Raw genomic sequence first — 7,957 nt, 5'->3', positions numbered from 1 at the left:
CTATGAATAGTCTTGTACAGGTATTTATTTCTTTGGGTATATATGTGGGAGTTGCTGGGTGAATATTTAGTTTTCTAAATCTGCATGCCCTTTTCAAAAGTGGCTGCATCGTTTTATACTCCCATAAATGTATGAGAGTTCCAGTTGTGCCACATTCTCATCAATATTTGGCAAAGTTAGTCTTCTCCATTTTAACCATTTCTGTGGGTGTGTGTTGATATCTCATTGAAGTTTTGATTTGCATTTTCATGATATCTAATGATATTGAGCACTTTTTCATGTGTTTATTAGCTATTTATGTGAAAGATTTTTTCCAAATCTTTTGCTCATTTTTTCCAACTTTATAGTAATTTTTAAATATATAGGAAGTTAAAGAAATGTTACAGTGAGCTCTCATGTATACCCCACTTGGATTCTGCCATTAATATTTTAACATGCTTTGTTTTATCTCGTGTACTCTTACCTATCCCCCTCCGACCATCAGTCATTTTTGACATATTTCAGATATCTGTGCATGTCTCTCTAAAGACTCCAGCTACTCTAAAGTGTATCAACTTCAGTGTTTGCTTAAAATGTCCTTATTTGAGTAAGAACAAATTATCCATGCTTCTCCTTCTTATGTTCTTTCCCCCTGATCCATTCTGTGCTTTTCCTGCCTGTTTGTACTCTGAGATTATTGTCAGTCCCACTCAGGTCTGATTTTGAATATTTCATAAAACGTAATAGCATGAAAACACCTTTTTTTAACTTTGTCCATTTTTTTAACCTCATTTTTGTCTTTTAATTATGAAATTTTGGAGTTTTTTATATACCCTTGATTCTAATCCTTTGTCAAATACATGTTTTACACATATATTCTCCTGGTTTGTGGCTTCCATATTCATTTTCTTGAATTATCTCTTTATGAGCAAAAACTTTAGTTTTAAATAAGTCTAATTTATCATTTTTTTAAATTAGTTTTTAGAATTATAATACCTTAAAATTTGTTTAAATGAATTACACACAGGCAGTTACTATGAAGAGACAGTTTGGGTTACCAGTTAAAGAAATTGTAAGCCACACATGGTGGTGCATGCCTGTAATTCCAGCTACTTGAGAGGCTAGGGCAAGAAGCTTGCACGAGTCACGGGGTTTGAGACCAGCCTGGGAAATATAGTGAGACTCCATCTCAATAAAAATAAATAAATAAAATTTTTTAATTAAAGAAATTTTATCATACAAAATGTCATTTTAGGGGTTGGCCTTTTTTCATCATAGATATAACACATGTTCATTATAGACTATTTATAAAATTCACAACGATAAAAGGCAAGGAATTTCAGTAAGCTATAAGCCCTACCACTAGATTACCACTGTAACATTTTCAAGTATTTTGTCATGATTTTTTTTAAATTTGAGACTGTACTGATCACGTTTTTATGGCTTCCTTTTCTCCTGTCACCCTTACAGCGAACATTCTTCCATGTTATTAAATATTCTTCTCAGCTGGGCATGATGGCTCACACCTGTAATCCCAGCACTTTGGGAGGCTGAGGTGGGAGGATCGTTTAAGGCCAGGAGCTTGAGACCAGTCTGCACAACATAGCAAGACTCCTCTACAAAAAATTTTTAAAGTAGCTGGGCATGGTGATGCATGCCTGTAGTCCCAGCTACTGAGAAGGCAAGAAAGAGGTTCCCTTGAAACCACAACCTGGGTGACACAGCCAGACCCTGTCTTTCCCTGTCTGTTAAAAAACAAACTTCTGAAATAAAATTACTTTTTACTTCTTTGGCTCATTGTAAGCACTCAGTAATTATTTTTTGATTTTGAAGCCTAATTTCAGTGGCTCTACAATATCATTATATATGTGCCATAACTTAAATCACTCCCTGATTAACGTTTAGATAATGCCTAGAATTTACTGCTATAGTTAATGCCGGTGTGAATACCATTGCATATAAACCATTATACATATATATCAGAGTATATATCATGTGTATATATTCCAGAATATTCATTTAGAATAGTCATAGGTATTATAGGGTCAAAGACTTTAGACCTGTTTCTGGATTCTTGAATACATTTCCGTTTGCATTCTAGAAATATTTATACTTTTATTGATGGTGTTTGAAAGTATTTTACAGTATTCTGATCTCCTTGAAAAAATTTGTTATTAAATGTGGGTAATTGCTAAGTGGTAATAATTCCATCTTTCCTTACATTTATTAACAGATGACATTCTACTTTTAAAAAAAGTTTTTGTTCTTCCTCCCTTTATTAACTTATATGATTATAGAATCATGGAGTCTGTGGGATATAATCTGTTATTGTTATTTATTTTATTGCTCAAAGTGTCTCAGATTTGGCCACCTCGTTCAAGCTAGCTTCTGTGTACTTTTGACAGGCCCAACATCATTCTCTGAGCATTTGTTGGCATTCTGGCACAACGAAATGTTCCAGGCTCAACTGGAGCTTTTCTTGCCCCAGCCCTGGAGCCAGCCATTTCTTGAAGAAAGTATGGTACCTTTTAGTAGAGTATTTATAAACTAAGATCTGGGAACTAGGTGTGTTCATTATTTCTAGATCCTCTTAGTAGACAGAAATAGAAAATACACATAGTCTGGGCATGGCGGCTCACGCCTGTAATCCCAGCACTTTGGGAGGCCAAGGCAGCCAGGTGTGGTGGCAGACACCTGTAATCCCAGCTACTCGGGATGCTGAGGCAGAAGACTCTCTTGAACATGGGAGACAGAGGTTGCAGTGAGCCGAGATTGTGCCACTGCATTCCAGCCTGGGCGACTGAGTGAGACTCCGTCTCAAAAAAAAGAAAAAAAAATACATTTACACACATCTCTGTTTCTGGCACTATCACTGTATATATTAAAAACCAGATATCCTTAGTGATAACTCCATTTTCATTCCCACATCGGTGGGTTCCTTTAGCCTTTCCCCTTTATGTATTTGTAGCTCCACTCTCTGACAGTGACAACCTAGAACCTGGCTCCCATTATCCACAATATATTTTATGTGTTTAATTCTAGAATACACGTAAAGTAGTTTTAGAATTGCTAACCTATTCCACTGTGAAAATAAATGTGTTACATTTAAACATGTGAACTTTATGGTTTGTAAATTATATCTCAGCAAATATGTTTAAAAAATACCTACAAACTGGAGTTCAATATTTGTTCATATCCTTTTTGGTTTTAGCCTACAGGTATATAGTCAAAATCTGTATTCAAAAGTTGTTAAGGTTGATTCTGTCCTTTCTTCAGCGTGTCCATGTTATTTGAAATGCAGTTGCATTCATTTATTTTATGTTCAAATTTGGGTTGTCTTCTATCCTAGCTAACTTTATTCATTTCTGAGTACCTGAAATATTAATAAGGTTCTGAAAGTCAAAAATATACAAAAAGATGTCCGCAGAGAAGTGTCACTCCTCACCTTTCCTATCCCATTCCCATCCCTTCATCCTTTCTACCCTGTGTCCCCACCCAATAAACGTAATAAATCTCATTGATTTGTAATTTGTCCTTCCTTCCCCCCCTCCCCCCCACAAACAAGCAGCTGTATTTTATTTCCTCTTCTTTCTCACACAAGAAATAACATGTTGACAGTATTTTGCAATTTGCTCTTTTCACTCACTGTATTGTGAAAAACACTTCATACCAGTTTCTAGAGATCTTCCTTATTTTTAACAGCTATATAATATTCCATTGTATGGTTGTACCATAGTTTTATTCAGCCAGTCTCCTATGTGTGAACATTTTAGTTGTTTCTAAGATTTTGCTGTTACAAACTGCTGCAGTAAATAACTTTTGGCATTTCTTTAATGATGTCAGAGATTTATCTGTCAGGTAAATTCCTAGAGAGAGGGTTGCTGGGTCAAAAGAAAAATGCATGTGTAGTTTTGTTAGACATTGCTTTCCCGGAGGGTTGCATCACTTTGCATTCCAACTAGCACTGTAAGAGAATGTTTATTCCTCCACGGCCTGGAGGAATAAACAGAAAGTGTTGTCAGACATTTTTACCATCTAATGTTTGGTGTAATTTTGATTCAGTTTCTCTAAATATGGGTAAGGGTGAACCTCTTTTCAATGTGTTTAAGGACCATTGCAGAATCTTTTGGAGAGGGAAAGAATGAATTACCTGTTTATTTCTCTGTCAGGTTTTTGAACTTTTCAATTTTTAGTTATTTACATATTTGGGGCTATTAGCCTTTCCTCTTCAGTATGTTTTTGGGTTTTTCCTTTAATGTGGCCAAAATTCATCAATCCTGTTTTTATTGCATCTAGATTTTGGGTCACAGTGTGAAAACTTTTCCCTATGTCCAGGTCATAAGAATCCCATCAGTATTTATTCAGCATACTCATATGGTTTGATTTGTTTTCTTTTTTCACATTTAGATCCCAGATCTCTGATCCTCTTGGAGTTTTTTTGTTTTGTTTTGTTTTGTTTTCTGGTTAGGCCTCTCCCCCCACATTGCTATTCTTTTTTTGTGTTTTTCTCGCTTGCCTTGGATGTTTTCATTTTTTCCATATGAACTTGAGTATCAACTTGCCTTAGCTCCATTACAACACTTGTTGGTGTTTTTACTGGGATTGCACTAAATTTATAAATTAACTTAGAGAAACTGACATCTTTATGATGTATTATCCTATCCAAGACCAAGGACTGTCTTTCTATTTGCCCTAGCCTATTTCAGTATTTTTTAGGAGTTTTACACATTTCCTGTTTAGTTTATTCCTGAGTTTTTATCATCTTTATTTGCTATAATTAATGGAGTTTTCTCCACTATTATAATCTCTAACTGCTTATTATTTGTGTATATGAAGGCTACTGAATTCTGTATGTGTTTGAATTTGCCCTACTTGAAGTTTGCCAGGTTTCTTAAATCTGTAAATTTATGTTTTCCAGATTCAAAATGTTTTTCAAATTCAGATTCATGGAATTTTCAGGCATTATTTTTGCAAATATATCTTGTGCCTCATTCTCTCTCTGCCGTCCTTCTGGGACTCCACTTGCATGTAAAATAGAACTTTTGATATCATCACATGGGTCACTGGGGCTCTGTTCTTTGTTTTTGGATCTTTTTCTTTCCTCTTTGTCATATACTTTATTTTCATTCTTCCATTTTTATTGATATAATGGTTTACGGATTTGAATTTTTCTCTGATCACTGCTTAAATGCATGGCATAGGTCCTGATATACAGAACAACCATTTTTTTTTTTTTAGAAATTCTTCTATTTTAGTTTGTAGTTTTCCTTTTTTATGAGTTAATAGAAGATGTAATTAATTTCAAGATACACAATCCTTTTTAGTTTTTTATTATACTGGTTTTACATTGAGATCAGAGTTGTTTGTTATTTTTTTACTTTATAGAACTTGTTTTCCCTGTGACTTAATATATAATTTTTTTTTGAGGATTCCATGTATACTTGAGAAGATGTATTCACTATCATCAGTGCAATGATTAGTTCAACATTTATCAATAAGATCCCTTCATTGATTCTGCTATTTTGGCTTTATATATCCTTATTTTTTATCTACATCATCTATCTTGTACTAAGAGTGGCAGATTAAAGCCTCGTATTAATTGTGTATGTCACATTGTATCTGTTGTCCTTTTTGTTTTGTAACAGTGATTGCTGTGTTGTTTTGTGCATGGTCATACTGTTATAGCTTCATTTTGATTATATAGCCTTTAGCATTAAAAAATGTCTTCCTGGCCAGGCACGTTGGCTTACGCTTGTAATCCCAGCACTTTGGGAGGCTGAGGCAGGCAGATCACTTGAGGTGAGGAGTTTGAGACTAGCCTGGCCAACATGGTGAAACCCCACCTCTACTAAAAATACAAAAATGAGCAGGGCATGGTGGCGCATGCCTGTAATCCCAGCTACTCGGGAGGCTGAGGCAAGAGAATCACTTGAGCCTGGGAGGCGGAGGTTGTGGTGAGCCAAGATCACACAACCGCCCTCCAGCCTGGGCCACAGAGTGAGACTCTACCCCCCACCCCCCAGAAAAAAATGTCTTCCTTTGTCACATACAATTTTTTTTACTTGAATTTTACATTTTCTGTTTTTGGGATCACCACCCATTTGCCTTCCTGATCTGTAACACATATCAGTTAACCAAAATAGTATAGGCTTGTCAGTCACAGCTCATTGCGTCACACCATCAGTGTGCACTGTAGAAATCATTCTTCAGTTATTACAGGTGGGATTTATTTGAATGGATGAATAGGTTTTGTTGTTTTGGTTTTCTTTATTTCTTTTTTAAGATCCTTTTGAGCAGTTCTGCTGCTCAATTGTTTTCATGGTTTAGATGCCCAGGTAAATAATCTTCTCTTGCGTTAAAGTTTTGTAACAGTAAAGACTGTTTCAGGGTTATTGTATTACATAAAGGAATTTCTCTGTTCCCACAAGTAACCTTATGGGTTAAAAAAAAACATATTTATTGAACTATAATTGACATACAATTAACCGCACATATTTAAAGGATTCAAGTTGAAGAATTTTGGCATATGTATGCGGCTGTGAAACCATCACCACAATCAAGACAACAAACATTTTCATCACCCTTAGAAATTTCCTCATGCCCGTTTGTAATCCATTCCTCTTTCCATCTCAGTCTCTAGGCAACTACTCGTGTATAAATGGAATCATACATGGTATGTGCTCTTTTTGTCTGCTTCATTTGGATAATTTTGAGATTCATCTATGTTGTTTATGTAATTCATTTTTATTTCTGAGTAGCCTTCTCCTATATGCATTCACTCATTTATTCATTCATTATGGGTAGATGATTGCAGTTTTGGGCTATTACAAATAAGACTGCCAATAAATTTATATTGAAGAAACCACTGTTTCTTTAAAAACTAAGCATACACCTTCTACATGACCAAGTCTTTACACAAAAGAAATGAGTATAAATATCTACACAAAGATTAATAGACAAATGTTCATAACAGACTTATTCATAGTAGCTCAAAGTTGAAAACTACCCAGATGTTCATCAAACAGATGAATGGATAAACAAAACATGGTATATCCATACAGCGGATTACTCAGTAATAGAAAGGAACCAACCACCGATGAGGTGCAACAATGTGGATGAATCTCAGAGTCACTATGCTAAGGGAAAGAATTTAGACTCAAAAGACCACATACTGTATGATTCCATTTACTTGAAATTCTAGAAAAGATAAACTAATTGATAGTGATAGAAAGCAGATCAGTGATTATCTGGAAACTGCAAAGGGGCAGGAGAAATCTTTTAGGAATGATGAAGTTATCCTCTATCTTAAATGTGACTGTGGTTTCATAGGTGCATGCCTCATCAAAACTCACTAATTTATATACTTTAAATGGATGCACCTTATCGTCTTTAAATTATATCTCAGCAAAATTGATTTTGAGATGTCTTTTAGATACAACCAAAAATACATAACAAGTAGTTTTTGTTGTCAGTTGATTGATTATAAGGAAGATGCTTATCAACTAGCCTGGACTGCTAAGTACAAGAATTTATTTAATTAAAGAGAAGCTTGACCGTGTGAAAATTGCTGAAACACTGGAATAGATCTTATAGGAATAAGATAAATGAGATACAGTTCCAGCTCTCAAAGATTGTAAAATTTATGAAGATGAGGTAAGGGATTTCGAGAATATGAAAAGTATACAGACAAGTGTTGATGTTGAGAGAAAGTATAAAAGGTTAGACACATCCAGCCTTTCTCAGCCCAGAGAATTAAACCCTACAAATGTGATTTGTGTGACTGTTTTCTCAGTTCTCCCAAGAATGACATAGCAAATACCATTTTAGATTCTTAGGAGAGAAGTGAATTTATTATATACATTGGATGCCTTTGAGTATTAGGGCTTAATTTCCTCACAGAACCCATTGAACAAAGCTGGACTGAAATCATACTAAGTTAAAACATCTGCTGTTCTGCTTCTTAAAAGCTGTGTAGCCG

The sequence above is a fragment of the Hylobates moloch genome, unplaced genomic scaffold, assembly GCF_009828535.3.
Source record: "Hylobates moloch isolate HMO894 unplaced genomic scaffold, HMol_V3 SCAFFOLD_23, whole genome shotgun sequence".
In the NCBI taxonomy this organism is placed as follows: Eukaryota; Metazoa; Chordata; class Mammalia; order Primates; family Hylobatidae; genus Hylobates; species Hylobates moloch.
Note: the sequence above shows the minus strand (reverse complement) of the source record.